The 24,872-nt window shown below is 39.4% G+C and overlaps 1 pseudogene; it reads right to left on the bottom strand.

The window, feature by feature from the left end:
- Positions 1-3,525: 3,525 nt before the first annotated feature.
- On the bottom strand, positions 3,526-20,944 carry LOC114051491 (annotated as a pseudogene).
- Between the last annotated feature and the right edge of the window lie 3,928 nt (positions 20,945-24,872).

Below are 24,872 nucleotides of genomic sequence, written 5' to 3'. Positions count from 1 at the left end.
AAGGACAGAAAGGCCATGTTTTGGACTTTTTTTCATTCTATAAAACAACATATTATTTCTAAGATCCATTCTACCTTCCAGTGATGCTATTACCATGGTGCTTATCTGACCTGTACAACTAATTTTAACTCACTCAGAAGAAAACAAGTGCCTACGATGTACCAGGCGCCGTGTAAACCCATTACAAATATTATCTCATGTGATCCTCACAACAGCCCTGGTAGGGGTATAATGCCCATTTTTATGGTTGAGGAAACTGAGGAAGACAGAAATTAAATGATTTGCCCGAGATCACACAGCTAGTAAGTATCTGAGGCTGGATTTGAACTCATCTTCCTGAATCTAGGCCCAATACTCTATCCACTATGTCACCAGCTGCTTCTACAGTCAGGAAAAAATTTTATAACAGCCATCAAAATTGGAAATACCCAAATAGAGAAGAAAAAAACTTGGGGATTTATTTTATCTACAGAGGGAATCAGATTTGTCCAGTTTCATAGAATTTCAGAATTCCCAGAACTTCAGAATCTCATAATTGAAAGAGACCTCAGAAATTATCAAGTCCAACATGGGCAAGATTTGCCTCTATGATCTACTTAGCAAGTGGTTATGTATTTGTTTGAAAACCTCCCACATGACTTCCCCACCACCACTGAAGGCACCATTATTCCACTTTTGACCACCCCAGGCTTTTAGGGATTTTCTCCACATTTTAAGATATTCATCCAAGTTGAAGATAGAAGAAAAAAAGATAAACAGTATAGGGACAAGGATGGCTCTTCTGGGACACTCATTTATAGACCTCTATCCAGATAACATCATTCCATTCATAACTCCTCTTTGGGTCCAGTCATTCAGGAAATTCTAAATGTCCAATAGCCTAGTCCACTTATCTCTCCCTCAGCCTCAAAGGCAGAGGAAAGAGCTCCTGACACAGAGAATCAGAAGGCCTAGGTTTGCACCTTAGATACATGACTTAACTAGATGTTTGACCTTAGATCCTTAATATTTTAGCTTCATTGTCCTCTCCTTAAAAGTGGAAACAATGACACTAGTATACCTCACAAATTGTTCTGGAACTCAGATGAGATAAAGTATGCAAAGTGATTTGGAAATAATCTGAGAATATAAAAATAAATATCAATAATATCTGTTGTCATAGCTCCTCTGATATGTCAATAAAGGGTGGAGCTTCCCTTGGCAAATTGCGTCAGACATAGAGTGATTTTATCGATTTTTCTGATAGCAATCTTCGGAAAGATATCTCTAGTTTGCAAATCCAGCTTTGGTCCCTGGCCTTTTTCTTCCTTTGGATTTGTCATTTCAGAAAAATTGGATTTAGGACCTGGCCTAAACTCTTCTTTACTGTTTTACGTACCTCACATCTTTTCCCAAGAACACTCCCCACCTCCCCACCCCCTTTCATTACAGGTAGTTACGATCTTTGGCAAATCAAGCTCCCTATAGAGGGGTTCAATTACTTACCATGACTATCATCCTGTTATATATATATATTTTGGGGGGGGGGGTTAGGCAATGGGGTTAAGTGACTTGCCCAGGGTCATGCAACTAGTGTTGTGTGTCTGAGGACAGTTTTGAACTCAGGTCTTCCTGAATCCAGGGCCGGTGCTCTATTCACTGCGCCACCTAGCTGTCCCCCTTGTTATATTTTTGATGGGGTTCTAATAGAAACAGTTCTGGGAGAAATCAATATCCTGCTATTATGCTTTTATATTTAATATTCTTTGGCCTATTCCACAGGCTGATAAAATAATAGCCTTTTGTAGTTGAATAAAAGTATTAGGAAATGAGCTCATCTTGTGTAGGGTCACTGAAACATTCTTGGTATAATTGTACTAGCACACGGGACAAGAAGGACAAGATAGAGCTCATTCTGTTCCTTCATCGTTTTGATCATCTCTGCTAGATTTCTATGTTTGAACGGCTTTTATTCCATGTTATTTAAAATTATGAGTTTTTGGTATGGCAACACCTATTAAAAAAAAAAGTCTTAAGTTATCACTGATCAATGTTATGTCTAGGATTTGATGAGCAGCAGTTTGTGATAATGCCCTGGTGGCAGTATTGTTTTTTGATTGACTTTTCAGGAACATTTTGAGATCTGAATTTATAGTATAGGAATCTGTCTTCTGTTAGTTCATGAAAGATATGTATCATTTCAGCCTATAAAAAAGTAACACCTAGCAAATATAAGATGAGACCTGGTGGCTAGATTAGATATTAGAAGGTCATATCTTATAATATATTTGGTAGGTGTTAATTTTTGTTTTTGTAAGCTGACTTTTTTTTTGCACATTTTTTCACGTCCTCATGTTGTTAACTAATTCTTGTTTCCTTAAGGGTAATTTGTGATTTCTGATGGCGATGATCCATCCTAAGTTACCATTATAATCCTCCATTTTCCCCACATATCTTCATGGCAATCAATTGTTTTATGCTTTGTAATTGATATGTGTTGACTCAGTTTTTATCTTTGTCACCCACAGAGAGACTTTTGACTCTATTCTTAGGTCTTGGTGGTTTCATGGGCTTCCTCCAGAGTGACAAGATTTTCAGTTTCTTTCCACAGGTCCAATAGCGTATACTTGTTATTTATATTTACTATTGTTCTACGAAATGCTGTCGGATTGCTCCAAATGTGTTTCTTTAGATTTCTGACCTACTTATCATGTGCTCTGTTCATCTTCTCCCTTCTTTTTTTGGTGAGGAAATGCTCATCTTTCTATAGTTTTCTTAGGGTGATAGGCTCTGAACTTCAATAATACCACGTGAGCTTTTCTCAGGATACTTTCTAAATATGTAATGGTACTTATTACACTTCTGTTAACATACATTGACTGGCATTATGCAGATGTCATTTGTTTTAAACATATTCTTCTCATTTATCTTTGATTTGAGAATGCCAGTGAATCGTTTAACATATCCAAATCCAATCTTTATACAAAAAACTTTTATAAAGCTATCTTGATATCTTTATGTTAACTGATAACTGCCTGGAAGAGAACAAGGTATTCATAGTTATTGCCTTCTTCTGTTGGTTTAATGTGGTCTGTGGATTCAAGCTGAAAGTCTTCTAACTTATGACTATTTGTGTCCATGTCTTATTCTCATGAGCAGCTAGATGGTGCAGTGAATAGAACTCTAGGCTTGGGGTCAGGAAGTCTTCCTGACTCATCTGCCATAGTTCAAACCCGGCCTCAGACAGTTATTGTCTGTGTGTCCCTGGGCAAGTCACTTAACCCTGTTTGCCTTCATTTCCTCATCTGCAAAAAGAGCTGGAGAACAAAAAGGCAAACTGCTCCAGTATCTTTGCCAAGGAAACCCCGAATGGGGTCACAAAGAATTAACCATGACTGAAAGGACTGAACAGCAACAAAACTTATTCCCATGCTAGATTAAAAGATTCTTTTTTAAATTTCCTCATTTTATTTAGAAATCTAGGCATCTATGTTCCACGAACACACAAAGGATAAATCAAACACTCAGATGCTAAGAAGTTGGTCTTCAAACATCATATCCAATGATGCCATGCTTGCCTATGATCTTGCCAATGCATACTTCTGTGGCCACCAAACTATTTAGCAGAGCTTCCTTAACTGTGAGATTTTTTTGAAGCTACCAGTTCGAGCTGATGAGATTATTTTTTTCAGGCTCTCAGTGGCTCTGGGGATCTCAGCAGGACTTGGAGGAACCAGTTCAACCTTGGCATATTGCCAAAATGTGACCAATCAAGGCTTCAAATAAGTTGCAGCAGCATTTAGCCACCCCAGAGCCTTCTTGATGGCGTTGCGGAGCAGCTAGGTCATGGCGGGGGTGAGCGGAGGATCTCACGGCTGCTAAAAGATCCTTAATTTTGTCCTTTTCCCCATATTTATGTTAATAGTGCTTTGCACCTACAATGGCTTTTAATAAACATTTGTAGGGTTAAATTTAACCTGAGCACTGCAAAGGCTGGATTCCTGTCCTTTTCTAACAGAAAACAATACAAAAAGGGGAGCTCAAATTTTGATTGTTGACCACAATATTCTTTTTTGTTTTGTTTTTCTCCTTCACTTTTAAACCCAACATAAATATCACTCAGATCACACTTCCCAAACCCCTCCTTTCACTGCATAGGAATGGGGACAAAGAAAGATAAATTGATCAATTGTAAAGGGAACTGTGACCTTCATACATTTTTTACCTTCTTTTTTATGACTAGGCAACAATACTAATAAATTCTTATCTGCTGCTGCTCCTCAAGACAGAAGGGTTTTAAGTATGCTTTATGCTTTTAGTTTGTCATAGGCTAATCCACTTGCCAAGTGTCAAGGAAGAACACTTGATGACTCTTAGTATTGGTACTGGATACTGTCGATGTAGTTCTAATTAGCCTTGATTCTCGCTCTTGTACTGCACCCAATTGCATTTGGGAGGATTAGACAATGTGCCCTCTGAGATGTAGAGAGGAGAAAATGCCGCTGCTTCCCTCTCTTCCCCCTCTTCCTCTGGATTTTCCAGCTGTAGTCTTGCTCATGCCTGATTGAGAATCACTCAAGGGTTGCTTGAAACCCTGCTCCCTGCTGTATTTAATAAAATCCCACCCTGCCCACAGTAGACACAGACACGATGTGAACTGGGTTACCCTTGTCAGGGGCAAAGGATGTCTGCCAAGCATGCCTGTAAGAAAACAAGGAGGATGATAATCATTGGCATCTCTCCAGACATGATGCTGTGGCTTGTTGACCAAAGTGGTCCTTGGACACAGAAGGTGCTGCATCATTGCAAAGGGACAGATACAAACCCCCACTAGGTATCATAAAATGATATAATATTTATAAAGCATTTAGAATGGTTACTGACATATAACAGGCACTTAATGCTTGCTTGCTTCCCCATGGTATCCTTCTAATGACTCATAACAACAATAATAATAGTTGACATTTATATAGAGCTTTTAAGGGTTGCAAAACATTTTATATACATTATTTCATTTAAGCCTCATGACAACACTGTATTATTATCCCCACTTTACAGATGAGGAAACTGAGTCTCAAAGAGGACTGTTGACAGCTGGTAAGTCTCAGAGATGGAATCTGAGCCCAAGTCTTGCTGATTTCACTTCCAGAGCTTATTCATTACACCATGTTGTGTTTCTACTCATGGGAGTCTCTTCTTCCCTTCATTCCACACAATGAAGGTGTGTGTGTTTGTGTGTGTGCATGTTGGATGGAGTGGAAAATAAAAAAAAAATCAGATTGGTTATCCAGCAGTCCCCAAATTTTGAATGTTTGACTTACAAAGGACCTGTACTCCTGAATGGCACTGTAGCTTTGGCTCTCCTGAGGAGAGCCTTTTTCTCTTCTGTTACATCTCTTTTCATGATCCCTTTACCAGAGTCTTCTTAAGCTATTGCTATGTGAAACTCTGGAATCTCCACCTGGCAACCTTACCTCCTTCCTTTCCCTTTGCATTAACAGATGAGTTGCCAGGCTGGTGAAGACTCTTCCCAGTCAATGGTCTGGGGGGTTTGGGGGACTCAGAATTCAGAACTCATGAAAGGATTGTGTGTGGAACTGTTAAGGGCGGGTAACTTCAGGTACATCATATGGTAAAGAGGCTTTCGTGGACTGGCCAGTAACCCAGCCATCATGTACAATATAGTCTCTATGGAGAAATGTATTCTGAGTCACAATCAAGCAACTTATAACTGTTGGAACGCATTTGAGGGCTGCCTAAATGGTGAATACCAGATATTAATTACTCTGTTGGGTTTCCTGTTAGTTAGTTGATTACAGCAACATGGTGTGGAGGGATAAGAACTGATATAGGTGTTAGGAGACTAGGTTCCTGTCCTTATACCACCACCAACATGCTCCATAAAAGCATCAGTTTTCTCATCTAGGTATCAGAAGAGCAGGGATTCAGGTACAGCTACAGGAACGCAAGACAAAGGTCAGCAGCCCCACTCATTCCTCTTTGATCTTGCAATGCAAAGTTCCAGGTTATTATGTATACATATATTATATGCCTTTAATGGATGACCCTAATGCTAGCTGCCAGAGCAGCAGCTCAGGGGCAAGGGAACTTTGTGCCACTTAATCAACTCAGGAGTCCTCAATGCATTTCTTTTTAAATATCCTTACTCTGACATAGCTAAATAAATCTGCCTTTGCTAACTGTTGAATAACCTTTGAGTGCCTCATTTTCTTCCAAAATAGAGGCAGCTGTTTGGCACAGTGGATAGTGTACTGGGTCTGGAGTTAGGAAAATTTGGGTTCAAATCTGGCTTCAGATACTAGCTGTGTGACATTGGGCAAGTCATTTAACCTTCTCAGTTTCCTCAATTGTAAAATGGGCATAATAATAACATCTGCCTGTTGAGGATATGAGAATCAAATAAGATAATATTTTTAAAGAGCTTAGCATAGTGTCTGGCATATAGTAAGCACTTAACAAATACTAATTTCCTTCTTTCCTTCCTTCCTTCCTTCCTTCCTTCCTTCCTTCCTTCCTTCCTTCCCTCCTTCCTTCCCTCCTTCCTTCTTTCCTTCCTTCCTTCCTTCTCTCCTTTGTTCCATTCTTCCTTCCATCCCTTCTCCCAGATATCTGCTTGGCTAAAGCAGATGGAAGAAGCAGATTAGTATCATGGAATGTTAGGACTAGGGAGATTCTTAGAAATCACTGAATCTAACTGTCTCATTTTACAAATTAGGAAATTGAGGTCCAGAGGAAAGAAGCAATATTACCAAGGTCACAGAGATTATTAGCAGAGCTCACCACCTATACACCCTTGCTCATATCAGACCATTACTCTGTATGACTGAAAAACTGGACTACTAACTAGCCAGATAGGAATTCAGTTAAATTCAACAGACATTTATTAAGCACTATCAGACACTTTGTATGTCTAGGTGTTAGGCATACAAAGACAAAAACCAACTTAGCCTGTGCCTACAGGGAGTACTGGGAAGAAATAACATATACCCAGAAAAGTTGCTAACCAGATTATTTTGTATATTGACTCCTAAAGCCATAAGCAAGGTGATGTAGCTATTCATGTCTGGATCCTAAGATCTTTATGATCCTGTGGTTGAGGGTTTCTTTCCTTGTATATTCTCTTTTGCTGAATGGGCAGTCCAAGGACAGAACATTTTATACTGAGTACAGAAGCACAGCATATCCTTGAGGATTATTCTGGTCAAGGTGTAGCTCTGTTAGTTAAGCTCTCTGTATCTAGTATTTTTTCAAGGGACAACACATTTTCTCTCTTCTCTCACTATCAAACTTCAATAAAGAGTAGACCCTGTTACTGATTCTATTTTTCTTCTCATAAACTAACTCCTCAAACTTCAGGCTGACTTCCGTCTATACCTCTCTACAAAAAGTACTCCTTTCAAGGCTGATAATGACCTCCTTATCAGCAAATCCAATGATGTTTATTCGGTTCCCATAACTGTTGATCTCCATAGTTTTTGACATTGAGGAGCAAGTTGGTATGGTGCATTGAGTGCCAAGTGATGGCAAGCTTCTAACAGTCACCCCTAGGATCAAGAAGACTTGCTTTTGAACCCTACCTCAAACTTTACTAGCTGTGTAACCCTTGACTAGTCCTGTAAGCTCTCTGACCCTCAGTTTCCTCATTTATAAAATGAGGTGGCTGGACTAGATGGCATTAAAGGTCCTTCTTCTAAACATTTGATATGTAAGATGAGGATGATACCTAATGGGGGGGGGTTATGTGGTACAATCTATAGATCTATGGACCTGTAGTCAGAAGATCTTGTTTAAATTCAGGCCCAGATACCTACTAGCTGTGTGACCCTGGGCAAGTTAGTTAATCTCTGTCTGCCTCAGTTTCCTCATCTGTAAAATAAAGAGGTAGTAGCACCTATGTCCCAGTGTTGTGAGTATAAAAATGACATAATATTTGTAAAGCACTTAGTCCAGTGCCTGGGACATAGTTGTTATTGTTGTTCAGTTGTGTCCAACTCTTTATGACCCCTTTTGGGGTTTTCTTGGTAAGAATGCTGAAGTGGTTTGGATTTCCTTCTCCTGCTCATTTTACAGATGAGGAAACTGAGGCAAACAGAGTTATGTGACTTGCCCAGCATCACAAAGTTAGTAAGTGTCTGAGGCTGGATTTGAATTCAGGAGGATGAGTCTTCCTGACTCCAGGCCTGGCACTCTATCCACTGTGCCACCTAGGTGCTATATAAATGCCAGTCATCATCATCATCATCATCCTCATCACCATTATACTTACATCACAGGATTGCAAAGATGATACAGTATGATGCATGTAAAAATACTATAGACCTTAATGTTCTGTCAGTCTTGTCTGGGATTTCAAGAAACAAAAAGAAACTCCACATTTGGTGGTCTATTGAGTATATACTTTTCTGATATTGTATCATGTCCAATCCTGGTCTTGGTTCATTTAACATTTTTCCTTGATACTCTACAGTCTAAGTTTTTATGACATTACTCTCTCCTGTCCCTCCTCCTACTTGCTTCTTGGTCTCCTTTGATGATGAAGACTTCCATTAAATGTTGGTGACCCTCAAGGCTCTGTTCTGGGCTGTTTTCTCTCTATATACCATTTCACTTAGTGATCTCTTCAGTTCCTATGAATTCAACTATCATCTCTTTGCAGTTGATTCTCTCATTTATTTGTCTAGCCCTAACCTTTTTCCTAACTTCCAGTCTCATATCACCAATTCCTTATTGGTCATCTAGAACTAGATGTTCTATTGATTTCTTAAACTCATCATGTACAAAACTGAACTCATTATTTTTCTTCCCAAGCCATCCCCATTTCCTAACTTGCCTATTATTGTTAATGGCCACCATCCTCCTACTCACCTAGACTTACAACCTAGATGTCATCCTAGATTCCTTGCTCACTCTATCCCCCCATGTCCAGTCTATTGTTAACTCATGTCAATTCAACTTCAAATTGAAGCCTAATTTCTTCTTTCCTCTGACCCTGCCACCATGACCTCACTCCTGGATTATTTCAATAATATTCAATAATTTCTGTTTGGTGTCCCTTCTTCGAATCTCTTCCTACTTGAATCCATCTTTCACTCAACTGACAATCTGATCTGCTTAAAGTGCAGGTCTAATCATAACCCATCCCTTTCTCCCTCATTCAATAAATTACATTGGCTCCCTTACCTCCAGGATGAAATATAATATCCTCTGTATGGCTTTTATAAGCTGGTCCCTTCCTATCTTATCTGTCTTATTATACCTCACTCTCTCCTACATACCTATTACACCTCTTCTGTCCGCTATATACTCTGTGATCAGAGTGTATAGTGGACAGAAGAGGTGTAATTTCTTGCACAGGACATTTCTTGTACAGGACACTCCATTTCATAACTCTGAGCATGTTGACTGGATGTCCTCCTTGGCTGGAATTTTATCCCTCTTCATCTCTATTTCCTTCCTTCTCTGACATCCTTCAAGTCCCCCTTAAAATTTCACCTCCTTTCAAGAAGTCTTTTGCATTCCTCCTTAAGTCTAGTGCTTTCCCTCTGTTAATTATCTCCAATTTATTCTATCTGATATTTATATGAAGTTGTTTGCATGTCCATCCAATTGACTATGAGTTTCTTGAGAGCAGGGACTTTCTTTTTTGTTGCCTTCCCTTGTATCCCTAGTGTTTAGCATAGTGCCTGGCACATAATGTGAACTTAATAAACACTTTTTGGTTTAACTCAGTAGGCTGAGAGATGAAACATTGCATTATCCAAAATATGCAAGCCTTACTTAGAATTGCAGGCTGAATATGAATGGTCCACAAAGGTTAATGCCAACACCATTTCATATTAAGTGGTAGACAAAGTTGGCAAACTTCCAAGAAGTACACATCTGATGCAGAGAAATGGCCATACTTGCATGAAAATAATAACTGCATGCAAGTCAGGAGAAAGGCATGGTAGAGTTGATATGACATCAGTGTATCTGCAAAGCTCTACCAGTCATATTTATCTCTTCATGCTGCCTTCTGTGCATGGGGAAGAGGAGAACTTGAGCAATTTGAATCAAATATAGCTTTATTTAGAAAAATCCCTCTCTTCTCTCTGTATTCCACTTAGCTAATGACTTGTTCTGGGAAGCCTGTCCTTATTCTCTCCCTTCCCCTTTTCTCCTCTCTCCACCTCAGCTTGATATCTCCTGATATTTCTCAAGGCACCTTCTTGAGATCTTTTCTTGGCTCTTATAACAATCTTTTTTGTATCATAGTTATTTATGAACATATGACTCTTCAAGTAGATTTTAAGCTTCTCAAGGGAAGAATTTGCACACCCAACCCCAGGCAGAATTCTCTCATGTGTAGCAGGTACTCAATAAATGTTTATTGACTTTGAATAAAAAACAATAGATAATAAGGTAATATGTGTACTTGTGGGTGGCAGTGTCTTAATCAGAACAGATGGACCTAGGCATCACCTGACTGGTTTGTTTGGATCTGAATACCAGCCCAAATTTATTTTATTTCTTAAAATTATTAATTTTACTCATTAAAATTAACAATCAATTTTATTAACAATTAATATTTTTATTAATAATTAATAATTTTATTAACAATTTCTTCTTTCTCCCTTCCAATACAAAAAAGAAAAACAAAACCCTTGTAAAATATGCATGGTCAAACAAATAATTTTTTTGCGTTGTTCATGTCCAAAAATGCATGTCTCATTCTGCATCTACCCAGAAGGTAGATAGCATTCTTTATAACTGGCCAGTTTTTGCATTGATCAAAGTTCTTAAATCTTTCAAAATTATTTCCCTTTATAATGTTGATTTTATTATGTAAATTGTCTTCCTAGTTCTGCTCACTTCACTGAGTACCAGTTCGTACAAGTCTTTCCAGGTTTCTCTGAAACTGTCCTTTTTTGTTATTTTATAAGTGACAAAGTATTGCATTAAATCTACATGTCATAATTTGTCCATACATTCCCCAATCGATAGTTACTTCTTTAATTTCCAGGAGGTTTTTGCTGCTACAAAAAGACTTATTATAAATATTTTTGTATATATGGGACCTTTTCTTCTTTCTTTTATATCTTTGGAAGTATAGATATAGTAGTAGTATTGCTGGGTCAAAGGGTATGCGTAGTGTAGTAACCTTTGAAACATAGTTCTCATTGTTTTCTAGAATAATTCCAATTCACAGCTCTACCAAGAGTATATCAATGGACCCATTTTCCCATTGCTCCTCCAATCTTTGCCATTCTTCTTTCTTGTCATCTTCACTGATATTTCGGGTGTGAAACAGAATTTCAGAGTTTCCTCGACTTCATGTTAAGAGTATGACTGTCAATAGTTTGAATTTTTCCTTGGAAAACTGCCTATTCAAGGGGCAGCTAGGTGGTGCAATGGATAGAGCACTGGCCCTAGAGTCAGAAGGAGCTCAGTTTAAATCTGGTCTCAGAAGCTTACTAGCTGTGTGACCCTGGGCAAGTCACTTAACCCCTGATTGCCTCAAAAAAAAGAAAAGAAAAGAAAAAAAGAAAATTGCCTATTTATACCCTTTGACCATTTGTAAATCAAAACAGGCCAAATTTTGTATCTAGTGAATTGATCCAACCATTGTAGAAGATAAGTTGCAAATGTACAACAAAAATAACTGAAATGTTCATATCCTTTGATCCAATGATTCCTGTACAGGGCTATTCTGCAGAAGTCATACACACACATATACACACATACTGCATATGATAAAATATATAAATATCTAAAATAAACTCTACATAGAAATGCTTTTTGTGGTAACAAAATAAAGTAAAAAGTGGGTCCTCACTGATTAAGGCATGTCTAAACAAATTATGGTCTATGTATACTATGGAATTTTATTGTACTCTATGAAACAACTAATATAAGGAATTCAGAGAAACATGGGAAGGTATACATGAACTGAAGAAGAGTAAAGTAAGCAGAACCAGGAACATAATACTCCCAAAGCTAGTATTTAAAATATAGTATACTTAGCAATAATGTAAAGAGTTGAAAAATGCATATTCCTTGAAGAAGTGGGAGATAACAGGTATAAAATGTTATATACAGCTACTTGCTGATTAGCATAAATGATGAATCCCTTGAGTGGTCACATGTATTTTAATTTACACTATTTGAAGTAATAATTGTGTAAAAGATGGTAATTGGTTCCAGCCCAATGGAAATGTGCAATGTGAATCTGAATAATGTAGCCATTTCAAGGGATTTATTTTCCATACTAATCAAGACATCACTGTGCACTCTCAACGGTGCTATATGGGTTGATCTGTCTGTTTTTTCTTTGTTATGGAAGACTCACTGGATGAGTAGGTGTTGGGGAGTATATCCAGAAGTGATTATGATGTAAAAACAAAATGAATCAGTATAACTTTAAATTTGTAGTTGTTGTTTAGTTGTTCAATTATGTCTGATTCTTTGTGAATGCATGGACCATGGCATGTCAAGCCCTTCTTTCTTCCACTATTTCCCAAAGTGTGTCCAAGCTCATGTTCATGGCTTCCATGACACTATCTATTCATTTCATCCTCTGCAGTCTCCTTTTCCTTTGGCCTTCAATCTTTTTCCAACATCAGGGTCTTTTCTAATGAGTCCTGTCTTCTTATTATGTGGTCAAAATATTTAATATTCAGCTTCAGTACTTGACTGGAGTGTTTGCCATTTCTTTTTCCAGTGGATCACCTTTTGTCAGAACTTTCTACTATGACCTGTCCATCTAGGGTGGACTATGACTTCTCCATTACTCTGCGTGGTATAGCCATAGTTTCATTAAGCTTTGCAAGCAACTATGCCATGACAAGGCAGTGATCTGGGAGGGGATAATTTTAAATTAAATAACAACAAATTTAGAAGTTAGTCATTCTTTTTCAAATTTTAAGAAAAGGAAAAAAAAAACTTTTTTGCCTAGAGAGTATTGGTTCCCAAGCCAGTGATTTGGGTCACTGAAATCTATAGAAGGGTCTCAAAATATCCTCTAGAAAGTTCTGAAGAGGGAAATGAAAGCATCTGTAGAAAATGCTGCTTGGAGCATATAAAGGGTGACTAGTGATCCACCTTCCCTTTCCTCTCAAAGGTGACCCGAGGGTCTGGGGAGGTCCAAATATGAATTACAATGACAAGACGAGCCAAGGAATATAAAAGCTTCTAGCTGCATTTCCACAACTTTCTGCAAGGAGTAGGGTCAGTCTAATATTTAGTGGAGCTTCCCCTGCCTCCCAGGTACTCTAATTATAGAATATGAGGCACCATGAGTAGGTACAATGAAGCGCTCTTCCATAATTAGTCAATTTGTATTTATTAAGTGCCTACTATGTGTCAGGCAGTGCTTTGGGGATGATTATGCAGAAAAAAAAAGTATGTATCACTGTGAAATTGCTAGTCACCGTAGTAATCTGGAGCTTGGCATTTATGGAGCTCTTAGCTAATAGAAGCAGTCCTTCAGAATGTTGGCTCTCTACCCCTTTTGTCACATCCAGTGGTGAGGTCTTATGTTTTCTTTGTCACAACTCAGGTGGGTGGTTTACAGGGTAAGTTTGAGAAGTTGTCTAACATTGTTGCAGCTGTCCTGGGGGTCCTGACCCTGACACTGAGCTCCTTCTCATTGACGAGAGAAGTACAACAATGCTTATGGCTTCAGGAAACTTCCTAGGGAATGGCTGTGATTGATGACAAGCTGTTTGTACTCTTAGCAAACACCGATGTTAAACATGTCTGTTTGCCCAATGATGAAAAACTACTCACCTTGGAAAAACAGACATGATGCTCATTTGGAAGCTTGCTCCTAAGAAAGATAAATTCAGCTGTCACTGCACAAAGAGATAAGGAAGAAGGCATGACAGTTCTGCATTGATTAAAGATTCAGCATGTATTTTAAAAGAAATGACTTTCTCCCCCTTTACTGATACCTGCATGAGTTAAGATAGAGATATGCTGATGTCTCTCATGATTTGATCAGCCTCCTGGGTGGCAGGAACTTTAATGCTTCTTGCTGTGATGTGATGAAAAATTTCATGTATAAGAGTTCAGGGAATATGGAACCTGTGTTAGGGACGTGACACACTTTCAAACAGGTCAGAAGGTATCCTCTGGAAATCAATAAAATAGAAGAGATTGGCCATATGGAAATTCTGCCTTTGACATTTGCTATCTTTGTAGCCTGGGTTAAATCCTATAATATCCTTGGGACTCCGTTTCCTCATCTTTAAAAACAAGACAGTTTGAACTAAATGGCTCTAAGTTTCCTTCTTGTTTCAGATCTATGAGCCTATGATATATGATGCTAGGAAAATTTGCCCAGAAATTTAACCACCCTCAGGGGTGTTTTAAACCTGATAAACTCTAAGTTCATTCCCAGATCTAAATTCTATAATCTTATAAGTTAGGAGAATGGGGCTTTTGATCCTGCCATTAGTTAGCTGTATCTCCCGGAATTTGGTCTGGGCTCTGTCATTAGTAAATCGGCGTGACTTAATGTGTCTGAACCTTGAATTACCCAACTGCAAAATGAGGTCATCGGCCTGGATGAATACTGGGTCACAGGGGCCTAGCAGTCAGCTAGTTCAGCCCCCTCACTTGACTGTTGCAACTGAAGCCCCAAAACATAACAAAAGGAGTAAGGGGCAAATTCAGGATTCAAACTCATTTCCTCTAGCTCCAAATCCAGCCGTCACTGCACAAAGAGATAAGGGCTCTTTCTGCTTTGCCAAATTGCCCTTAAAGAACCTTTCACCTCTAATGTTCTGAGTGAGTATTGGTGTAGAAAATACGTGGTCTTCTAAAATTCCCAAAGGGAGACATCAACCAAAATCATAACTAATTTTAGTTTAGATATAGCCTGAGTAATTTAAGTTATCTACCTTAATGTGATATCGCAGTAACAGTTACAATGAGGATGGTAACAACTACTTGTTATGATAGTAATAGAATACTTTGAAGTCTGCAATATGCTTTACAAATATTGTGTTTTTTCATGTTTTTTCCTCTAGAGAAAAGAAAATTTAGTAGTAAAAATGTCTATCTCCAAAACAATGCAGGAGAGAAGGTGTCTTGATGGGAAGGACATGAATATTTGCATTCTCTTGGCAGATATAACCTCATCAACATCTACAAATGAGTACAGCACATTATCTGATCTCTATTAAACTGAGACAATCCAAATCCCTTTGTTCTAACTTTTTACTCAACAAGAAACTTTGTAATGTCGATTTACTTTCCCAAATAGACTCTCTTGCTAGGAAAACAGGGTGGACCAGTCAGTAGGAATATGCAACCCTATCTCCTTGGCAGTAATATTTCTTGGTGTAAAATCACAAATTGGCTTTCTAGGTTACTAGTTTACTAGTCTTTCTCCCATGGGAGGGTTTGGTTAGTGTGACTCATTCCCCCAGAGCCTGTTGAACCTTGAATGAGTTGGTAAAAGCCAAATGCCTAAACAAACAAAACAAAGAATTACACCTTGGGCCTAGGTAAAACTATCAAGGAACAGATACCCTGTGAGGCCTTAGCTGGGACCACCAGTTTCTCCAACCATTGTAATTACACTGCTAAGCAACCAAGAGTGGAAGATATACATTACTGCCCTACAGTAAATGGTTATTTGGCAGAAAAATAATTTTCTAGTCTAAAATCCATAATTCTTTCACTTTGTGGCCTACTCAGATATTTGGATAATAGCTTTAGGAAAGGCCATTCATATTTGGGCTTCTAATTAAGGCAGTTTTATATCCCTATATACAATATAAATAAGTCTATATGTATGCATGTATGTGTGTATTTTTGGCCCTAGGAGCCAAAATGTTTGACCCTCAAAAGAAGGTGTGTCTACATGCTATAGAGGCCAAGGAAAATTAGATTTCCCTAGTCTCCATCCTACCTTTCAGCTACATGGTCATCACTCATTCTGAGAACGCGCAGCTGCTACACTCAGGTGAAAAGGATGGGGAAGCTTTCTCAAGGTCAGTTTAGAACGTGCATCACTTTTGTATATTAAACAATTTAAGGAAACCCACATTGTTATTGCATGGAAATGTTTTGATCTGCCTAGCTATTATACTGCAATGCTTCATTATTTTATTTAATTTGATCTTCACAAAAACCTTGTGAAGAAGGTACTACAGGTTTTATTAGGCTATTTTACAAATGAGGAGACTGAGGTTCAGAAAAGCTGATTGATTTCCCCGTGGTCACACAGACAATGAGTGTCAGAAGAATAATTTTAGCACTAGTAGCTCTTGATTTCAAGTCCATCAATCTTTTTGCTATGCCATGCTGTCTCTTGACATGGAGACATTTAGAGATACTCTGGACCAGAGGTAGGGAACCTGCGGCCTGCAGGCCACAAGTGGTCTTCCAGGTCCTTGAGTGTGGCCTCTTCACTGAGTCCAAGGTTTACAGAACAAATCCTTTTATTAAGGGGATTTGTTCTGTGAGGTTTGGATTCAGTCAAAGGGCCACACTTGAGGACCTAGAGGGCCACATGTGGCCTGGAGACTGCAGGTTCCCCAACCCTGCCTGGACTTAGTCCTAGTAGAAAGCAGGATGAAACTATAAGATGTTAGGTCATGAAGTAGGTAGAGTACTTGGAATCAAGGAGACCTGAGTTCAAATTTTCCTCAAACACTTACAAGTTGTTTGTTGTTGGCCAAGTTATTTCACTTCTTCCTCAGCCTCAATTTCCTCACATGTAAAATGGGGATCATAATAGCACCTACCTTATAGGGTGGCTGTGAGGAGCTCTATAAATAGTTGTGGTTGTGGTTTGTCCTTTGTTCTGGAAGAGGACCATGACATCAGGGAGATGGTGACATGACTTGCAATTGACTTTGATTTGAGTGAGGGAGGGCTGTGCAAGGTCACCAGCCTCACTTTCTCCTCCAGAGCCATCTGGTAGCTGTTGTGTTGAAGAGGCAGCTAGGTGACTTATTGGGTCTGAAGTCAGAAAGATCTGAGTTCAAATTTGGCCTCAGATACTTAGTAGCTGTGTGATCCTGGGCAGGTCGCTTATCCTTTGTTTGCTTCAATCCACTAGAGAAAGAAATGGCAAACCACTACTGTATCTTTATCAAGAAAACCCAATTGAGTAGTGACTTCCGACAGTCTATGGGGTCATGAAGAGTTGGACACCACTGAAAAACAACAACAAAATTGTGCTGAAGGTAGGATAATGGAGGGTAGTGGACATTTTCTCTATTAGGGCTAGATAGGAGAGAGAATGGGTTATGTCATCTTTCTATAACCCCAGACTTGGACTATGATTTAATCAATGTGAGGAATTACCAGTGTGGAAATTCATTCCACTTTCCCTACAAGGCATCTATAAGTTAACATATAAGCTCTAAGGCATTGCCTCAGAGACATGGGGATTAATGTTTCCCAGAGTCAATCAGCTAGTATCAGAGGTAGAATTTTAACCTAGGTTGTTCTGAGTCCAAGTTAAGAACTTTATCAGTCAGCCCAGTGGTGTCAAACAAATAGAAATGCAGGCAGCCAAACAGTACATAAGGATTCCTGTGACTGCATATTGATTTAGAAAACTACATACTAACCTTATCTATGTTCTATTATATTTCCATTTATTTTGTTAAATATCTCCCAACTACATTTTAATCTGGTTTAGGCTGCACTCAGGAACTTTGCAGCTGGTAGGCTGTGTGCTCAACACCTTTGCATTAGGTCAACATGCCTTGTATAACAGGTCATGGAAAATAGACACAACACACATTTTAGATGTTCTGCAATGAGTTGGTCAGTGACACTGTTTTTTTTCTCTTCTTTTTCTTTTTTTTTCTCTTAAAAATCTATTTGTCATATACAATAGCTTTCTCAAAGGGAGGTGAAAACTAGGGGAAACTGGTTATATAAAAATCAATAAATATTTTTTATAAGGAAATGAATACAGAAGATGAGATCCTGGAGAGTGAAGTGCATTCACCAGTTGTACCACCATGTAGCTAATTATAATTATGTTGTCTTTTTCATAGAAATTGAACTCCACTTGGCCAACCATCAAGAAGGTATGGATTTTCATTTATTTTTTTTCATAGTATCATTGAGATTAGAGCTGGAGGGGATCTTAGAATTCGCCTACTCTAACTCCATCTTTTACAAATGAGGAAACTGAGGCACTGAGATGAAATGAACTTTCAAGGTCACTCAGGTAATAAGTGGCAGGACCAGAATTTGGCACAGGTCCTCAGATTCTAAATCAGCCCTCTGCCCACAGCACCACATTGTCTTCATGCACTGATTCATCCCCTCTCTCTTGCCCAATCCCTTTTGTGACCATTGACATCTATTTGCCAGATTGCTAAGACTGAAGAGTAGTCTGTGATGATAAAACGAGCAAAGTTAGATTCACAAAAAGAACCCATGACTTTGGCCTTATTAGCCACACTGAGTAAATAAATATGATGTATTGACACACACATTTGATTTGGGCCTTAAACCAACCAAGTGAGTTAAGTCTCTATAATTCCCATTTCACATCTGAGGGAATTGTGAATTGCAGAGTTCAAGTGATATAACAAATGTGTCAGAGATGAGATTTGAACCTATGGGTATCTAATTCCAAGTCCAGCGTTCTAATCACTAAATCTCCCTGTCTCTCAAGCAGAATGGTCTCTAATTGCAGGGGAGCTAGGTGGCACAGTGGATAGAGCACTAGCCTTGGAGTAAGGAGGACCTGAGTTCAAATCCAGCCTCATACACATAACATCCACTAGCTGTATGACTCTGGGCAAGTCACTTAACCCCAATTGCCTCACCAAAAAAGACAAAAAAATGGTCTCTAACTTATTAAGCTCCCCTGTTAAGTTATAAGCTCCTTGATGGCAGGCTCTGTCTTTTACCTCTTTTTCTATCCCCAGGGCTTAGCATAATGCCTGGCACATAGTAGGTGCTTAATAACTATTGATTGATTATTGATTGATTGATTAAGCTAATCAGCCAAACTCCTAGCCCATCTGTGCCCTTGAGGATGCCCTCCCTGGGTGCGACTTCAGGCTAGCACACTGGGCTCCATGAACTGAGTCCGCATTACTTCCTGCCAACCTCAGACTGCTGGAATCAGTATTTTGGGTGGTAATTAGTGACTGCTCAGTAACTTTGTCCATTTAGCTCGCATTTGCCTTCTTGAAACAAGCCTGGAATTAAAAGCCTCCTTTCTGCTAGATAGTTGTTGAAGTCACCCTGTGGGGCTGCAATCTAGTAATGGAAATCTAAGTGTTTCATTCTAACTATGAAATGGAACACAAAGAATGCAGCTGCTCTACCAGGGAATGACAGCGTATGTTAATTTGATTTATATACGTGCAATGTACCGTACCTAATGCTGAACCCTGAAAAAAAAAAAAAAGAATCCAGTAAATCTGATCTCAACACCATAAAATCAAAGTCTAACATTACAGCCTTCAAACACATCATCTCACCTTACTGGAGGGAGTGGAGGCCCAGGGATCAAGTCTGTGCAAATTTGGCTGCGTGATATGGGCGTGGCTTCCAAGATGCTCAAAGCAGAATGAGGCGTCCCTAGCACTATGTTGATAACTGCTTCAGGATTATTTGAATGAGTTTATTTTGTCATAGGGAAGAGGGATTTCAACTTGATCCATTCGCTGATCTGAGGTATTAATCTGCCATAAATAATGGAAATGTCAGGAAGTAGGGATCATCTAAACTTCTTCCTTGCAAAGGCTATTTAGTGATGAAGCCTCCCCATTCTCCATTCTTTCCCCTACTTCTAAGGGTGTTCCACCTCCACCCTTCCCCTTCTCAGGGGCTCAGGTTCTTTCTCCTATCAAAACTTGCTGTCAGTAGTGGGTAGGGCAATAGTGGTGGATGCCTCAGTGGTGAGGATAAGCCAATCCTTTTCCTGAGGGTGTTTATCTATTCAGCTTCAGCTTCCAAACAGGTCCTTGCCTGTTAAAGGAATGTCAGGCATCAGTAAACAGATAGGGGAGGTCTTCTCTTGAGGGGTGGGAGCTTCATACTGCTCCTTTACTCTTGCCTTGGAGTTTGCCTCTGTTTATCACTCAGTCTGAATCCAAGGAAGATGAAAACATTAATAGGTGCTCCAATCATCTTTGGAGATCTACAGTCTAGGAGTTTGTAAGCTTCTTTCTCAGATAAAATATAAGTTTTTTGAGAGAAGGAACCATCTAATTTTGGACTATGTGGTCTCAGCAGTTACCACAATGCCTGGCACATAGGAGGTGCTTAGTGAAGGCTTACCAATTGGTTCTTGAGATCAGGACTAATGTCTTGTTTCACCTTTGGATTCTGGGTGCCTAGGACATTGCACAATTGCATATGGCATATGATAAATGTCTGTTGGAATGCATTATCTCCTTCACCTTGCTTTCAACCATCCAGGGCTCCTATACTATTATTAATTGAATTTGGCATGGTGAATCTGTTACATCTCTATGCCTTGCTATCTCTTTACATGTTGTCTCTGAAAGGAATGAGAATATTATGCCCTAGGCCTATGGGGCTTTTGATATACAGAATGACTCAGGTGCAGTGGGATAGGTGCTTTGCTTAAGGGATAAGAAATCATTATATCAGTGGATCCTAAAGAGGGCCTCAGACCTTAATGTATGTATATAAAGAAAAATATTATCTCACTTGATCCTCACAATAACCCTGTGAGACAGGAGAGAGAGGGGTAAGTGAGCAAGAATGATTTGCTTGGACTTATACCCCAGGAGTAGGGTCCTAATGATAAGCCAGAAGTTGTAAAAGCTGTAGCACTAGGCAGAAGATGGACTTGGCAGGAGTGAAGCAGTTACTTAAGCCCCCTGGGAGAGAGAACTCAGAATGACACGCACAGTTTTTGTTCTATTAATCTTTATTGAGGGAGGCACATCCCCGAGGCTTCCGGCTGCTGCTCTGGGGTGCAGAGCCAAGAGGGTGCAATCATCCTTATCCCCTCCCTTGCACAGGACCCATGGAGGAAACAAGAGAAATGGGCTAATGCTTAGCTAGCAGGCAGCAATGGGCCTCGGAGGGTGCTTAGCCAGCTCCTGGAAGGAGACAGCAACTGGGGAGAGATAAGGTGGGTAGTAGGTGAGAAATGTGCGCAAATGATCATCCACAGATCTGCCTAAGAGTCCTAGACGTGGCTCGTGTTCTAGGGGGAGGAGGCCTGTCTTGCTCAGGCTGACACAAGTAGAGGGAAGTAGGGACCGAGTCTCTTGACTTCAAATACAAGACTTGCTCCTTATCCCTAAAGCTATGCTGTCTCTACTGGGGAGGAGCTCATGGAGGCTGGGAGCCCTGGATTTCAAGTTAGAGTAAGTCAGTCAATGAAGATTTATTAAAGGCTTACTCTAGTAACTAGGTGGTGCAGTGGATAGAGTACCAGGCTTAGAGTTAGGAAGACTCATCTTCCTGAGATGGACTCAACTCTGGACTCAGACACTAACTGTGTGACCCTAGGCAAGTCATTTATCTCTGTTTGCCTTAGTTTCCTCATCTGTAAAATGAGCTGGAGAAGGAAATGGCAACTCACTCCAGTCTTTTTGCCAAGAAAACTCCAAATGGGGTCACAAAGAGTCAGACAGGACTGAAAAATGACTGAACAACAACAAAAAACAAAGGCTTACTATGTGCTAAGCACTGTACTAAGTTGGAGATACAAGGAGAGGCAAAAGACAGTCCCTGCCCTCAATGAGCTCATAGTCTAAAGGGAGAAACAACATGCTAACAAATATGTAGGAACAAGATACATACAGGAAAAAATGGAGATAATCTCAGAGGCAAAGCACTATCATTAAGGGGTATCTGGAAAGGTTTATCATGGGATTTTAGATGGAACAGGAAGAAAGATAGGATTCAGAGGTGAAGAGGGAGAGAATTCCAGGCATGGGAGACAGCAGGTGAAAATGCCTAGAGAAAGGAAATGGGGGGTTTTGTTCAAGGAACAACAATATGGCCAGTGTCCTTGGATCAGAGAGTATGTGGAAAGGAGTAAGGTATAAGAAGACCAGAAAGGTGTTACTTTTCAGTCCTTTCAGTCATTTCTGACTCTTCATAACCCCATTTTTTTTTTTGGCAAAGATGCTGGAGTGGTTTGTCATTTCCTTCTCCAGCTCAGCTACAGATGAGAAAACTTTAGCAAACAGGGTTAAGTAGCTTGCCCAAGGTCACACAGCTAGTAAGTGTTTGAGGCTAGATTCAAACTCAGGAAGATGAGTCTTCCTGACTCCAGGCCCGGCACTCTATCCTCTGTGTCACTTAGGTTGTAAGTTAGAAGGGCTTTGAATGCCAAACAGGATTTAATATTTGATACTGAAAGTAATAGGGAGCCGCTGGAGTTTGTTGAATTTGTGTGTGTGTGTGTGTGTGTGTGTGTGTAGGTGACATGGTCAGACATGTGCTTTAGAAAAATAGCTTTGATAGCTGAGTGGAGGGTGGACTAGAGTGGGGAGGATGAGTCAGAGAGAACAACCAGCAGGCTGCTACAATAGTCCAGGTTCACACCTGGTGATGAAGGCCAGGACCAGGGTGGTAACAGCATCAGAGGAGAGAAGGGGGTGTATTGGAGACTTAGGAAGGCAAAGTCAGTAGTAATTGGCAACAGATTGGATATGGAGGTGAGACAGAGGGAGGAGGTGAGTTAGAGCAAACATTTCTGACCTGTGTTACTTTGCCCTTTCTTAGAGTGCCTGGTGGCCCCTACTCCCAGGAGCTCATTATATTGTTGCCAGACTTCATATGGACACCTGATCTGCTTAGCTCATTATAGCACAGAATTCCTGAACTCAAGAGATCCACTAACCTCAGCCTTCATGGTAACATTGATTATCTGTTTAAGTGCAACAAAAGTTACCTTGGTTACTTCCCTTAACTTCCAAGAGATGAAAAACCAAGCAAAGAATGGGAAATAAAGAGGGCACCTATGAATTGGAGAATGATGGAACAAACTATGGGATATTAATGTGATGAAGTATTACTATACTATAAGAAATGGTGAAAGAGATTGATGCAGAGTAAGCTGGAAGACTTTTATGGACTCCTACAGAGAGAAGTGAGCAGAACCAGGAGAACAGTTGCACAGTGACTAAAATAATACAATGGCAAACAATTTAGAAAGATGCAAGAATGCTAATCATGACTCCAAAAGGCCGATGATGAAACATGTATTCCTTCCTCTTAGAAGAAAGGCAGGGAATGAGGCATACATTTTCAGACACGGCCAATATGTAAATTTGTTTTGCTTGATTATATTTGTTACAAGGAAAATCTTTTATTTGGAGATGGAGGTGGAGAGTTATTGGGGAGGAGGGAATGAAAGGGTATTTATAGTGATTCAAATAAAATAGTGTCAATGAAAAAGTTTTTTTTTTTTTAAAGAAAGAGAGTGGAAGTCCAGAAAGGGATGTAGAAAAGCAGGCTAGTTTTTGTTATTTTTGTGTTAAATTTAATAGACAGTTTTAAAAATGGGTCCATAATACAATTCACAATTTCATACACAGTTCTTTTCTTATTCCTTCTTTGTGTATTGACATGTTTGTTGATATTTAAATTCATAATAAAAGAGGGATGGGCAAAGAAACAAAACAAAACAAGTTATATAGTCCCTGACCTTAAAAGGCTTACATTCTAACAGGGAGAAAAAGCACATAGAGAGAAGTGATGGTCTTTTGTTTTAAGAAATCTCAGGAATGATGAACAAAGCCAAAGAGAAGTTGATTGAATTGTCCTTTCCTGTATTTATGGCATTATTAATTCGATTACAATTTCAGAAGTGGAAAGGGAAAGAGTGGAAAGTGAGTGGGCCAGGTGGAATGTGAAATGTAGCCAGGGCCCATTGTATATCGTATGATACTTGCCCATCAAGGCAGTGAAGGTCCCAGGGTAGGACTTGCTCCCTATGCCTGGAATGACCTCCCTCCTCATCTCTATTTAGTTTCTATCCATTCTTTAAGATAAAACTTAAATGCTACCTCTTCAGTGAAGCCTTTTATGATCTCCATTTTCTGTGACAAACTTCCTCCTTTGATCTCATAAGATATTTTATCATCTTCATAGTGTCCTTATCATGATTTACGATCTATTATAACTATTTGCGATTGTGTCTTATCTTTCTACTAGTCAGTAAGCTCCTGGAGGGAAGGAATATAGAATCATATATTTAGAGTGATAAGAGACATTGGAGGCCAATTCCTCATGGAGAATTCTGAGGGTGAAAGACTTATCCAGCATCACACAGCTAGTCGTTGTTTGAGGCAGGATTTGAATTCAGATCTTCCTAATTCCAAACCCAGCACCATGTAGCTGTTGAGTTGTGCAGTAGATAGAGGAAGATTCAAATTTTGTATCTCCCCTACTGCTAGTACAATTCTATACCTTCAGTTGAAACTTAACAAATTAGTTTTGAGACACTGGGGGATTGAGACACAGGGGGATTGTCAACCCTCTAGACCACTCAATATTTTATCATTTGGAACCAAGGAAAGGATTTGTTGCTTGTCTATCTTTTTCTAAAAAATATTATGAACTTCAGAAATTTTACTAAGAAAAAATGTAATTAATGTTAACTTCTATGTGTGTCACTGTGAATTCCCTTGCACCATCTGTTAGTGTTCATGCCTACACTTTTCATTACGTCATGGGATCTAGAGCTAAAGTTGCAATGTAAGAGGCCTCAGAAGCTATCAAGTACAATCTGTCCTTTTACAAATGAAGAAACTGAAGCCAAGAGATGGAAAAGAATCTGGCCAAAGACAAAAATGGTTACGGTTGTCAGACTCCCAAACCAGGGCTCCTGCCACTTTACCTGTCTACCTAGGTATGATAAATTCATTAATCAATACTCCCTCCTACTTTTTTTTTTCTACTTAAAA

This window comes from Vombatus ursinus, unplaced genomic scaffold (assembly GCF_900497805.2).
Source record: "Vombatus ursinus unplaced genomic scaffold, bare-nosed wombat genome assembly UNPS02014802.1, whole genome shotgun sequence".
In the NCBI taxonomy this organism is placed as follows: Eukaryota; Metazoa; Chordata; class Mammalia; order Diprotodontia; family Vombatidae; genus Vombatus; species Vombatus ursinus.
This window is presented reverse-complemented; position numbering and strand designations above follow the sequence as displayed.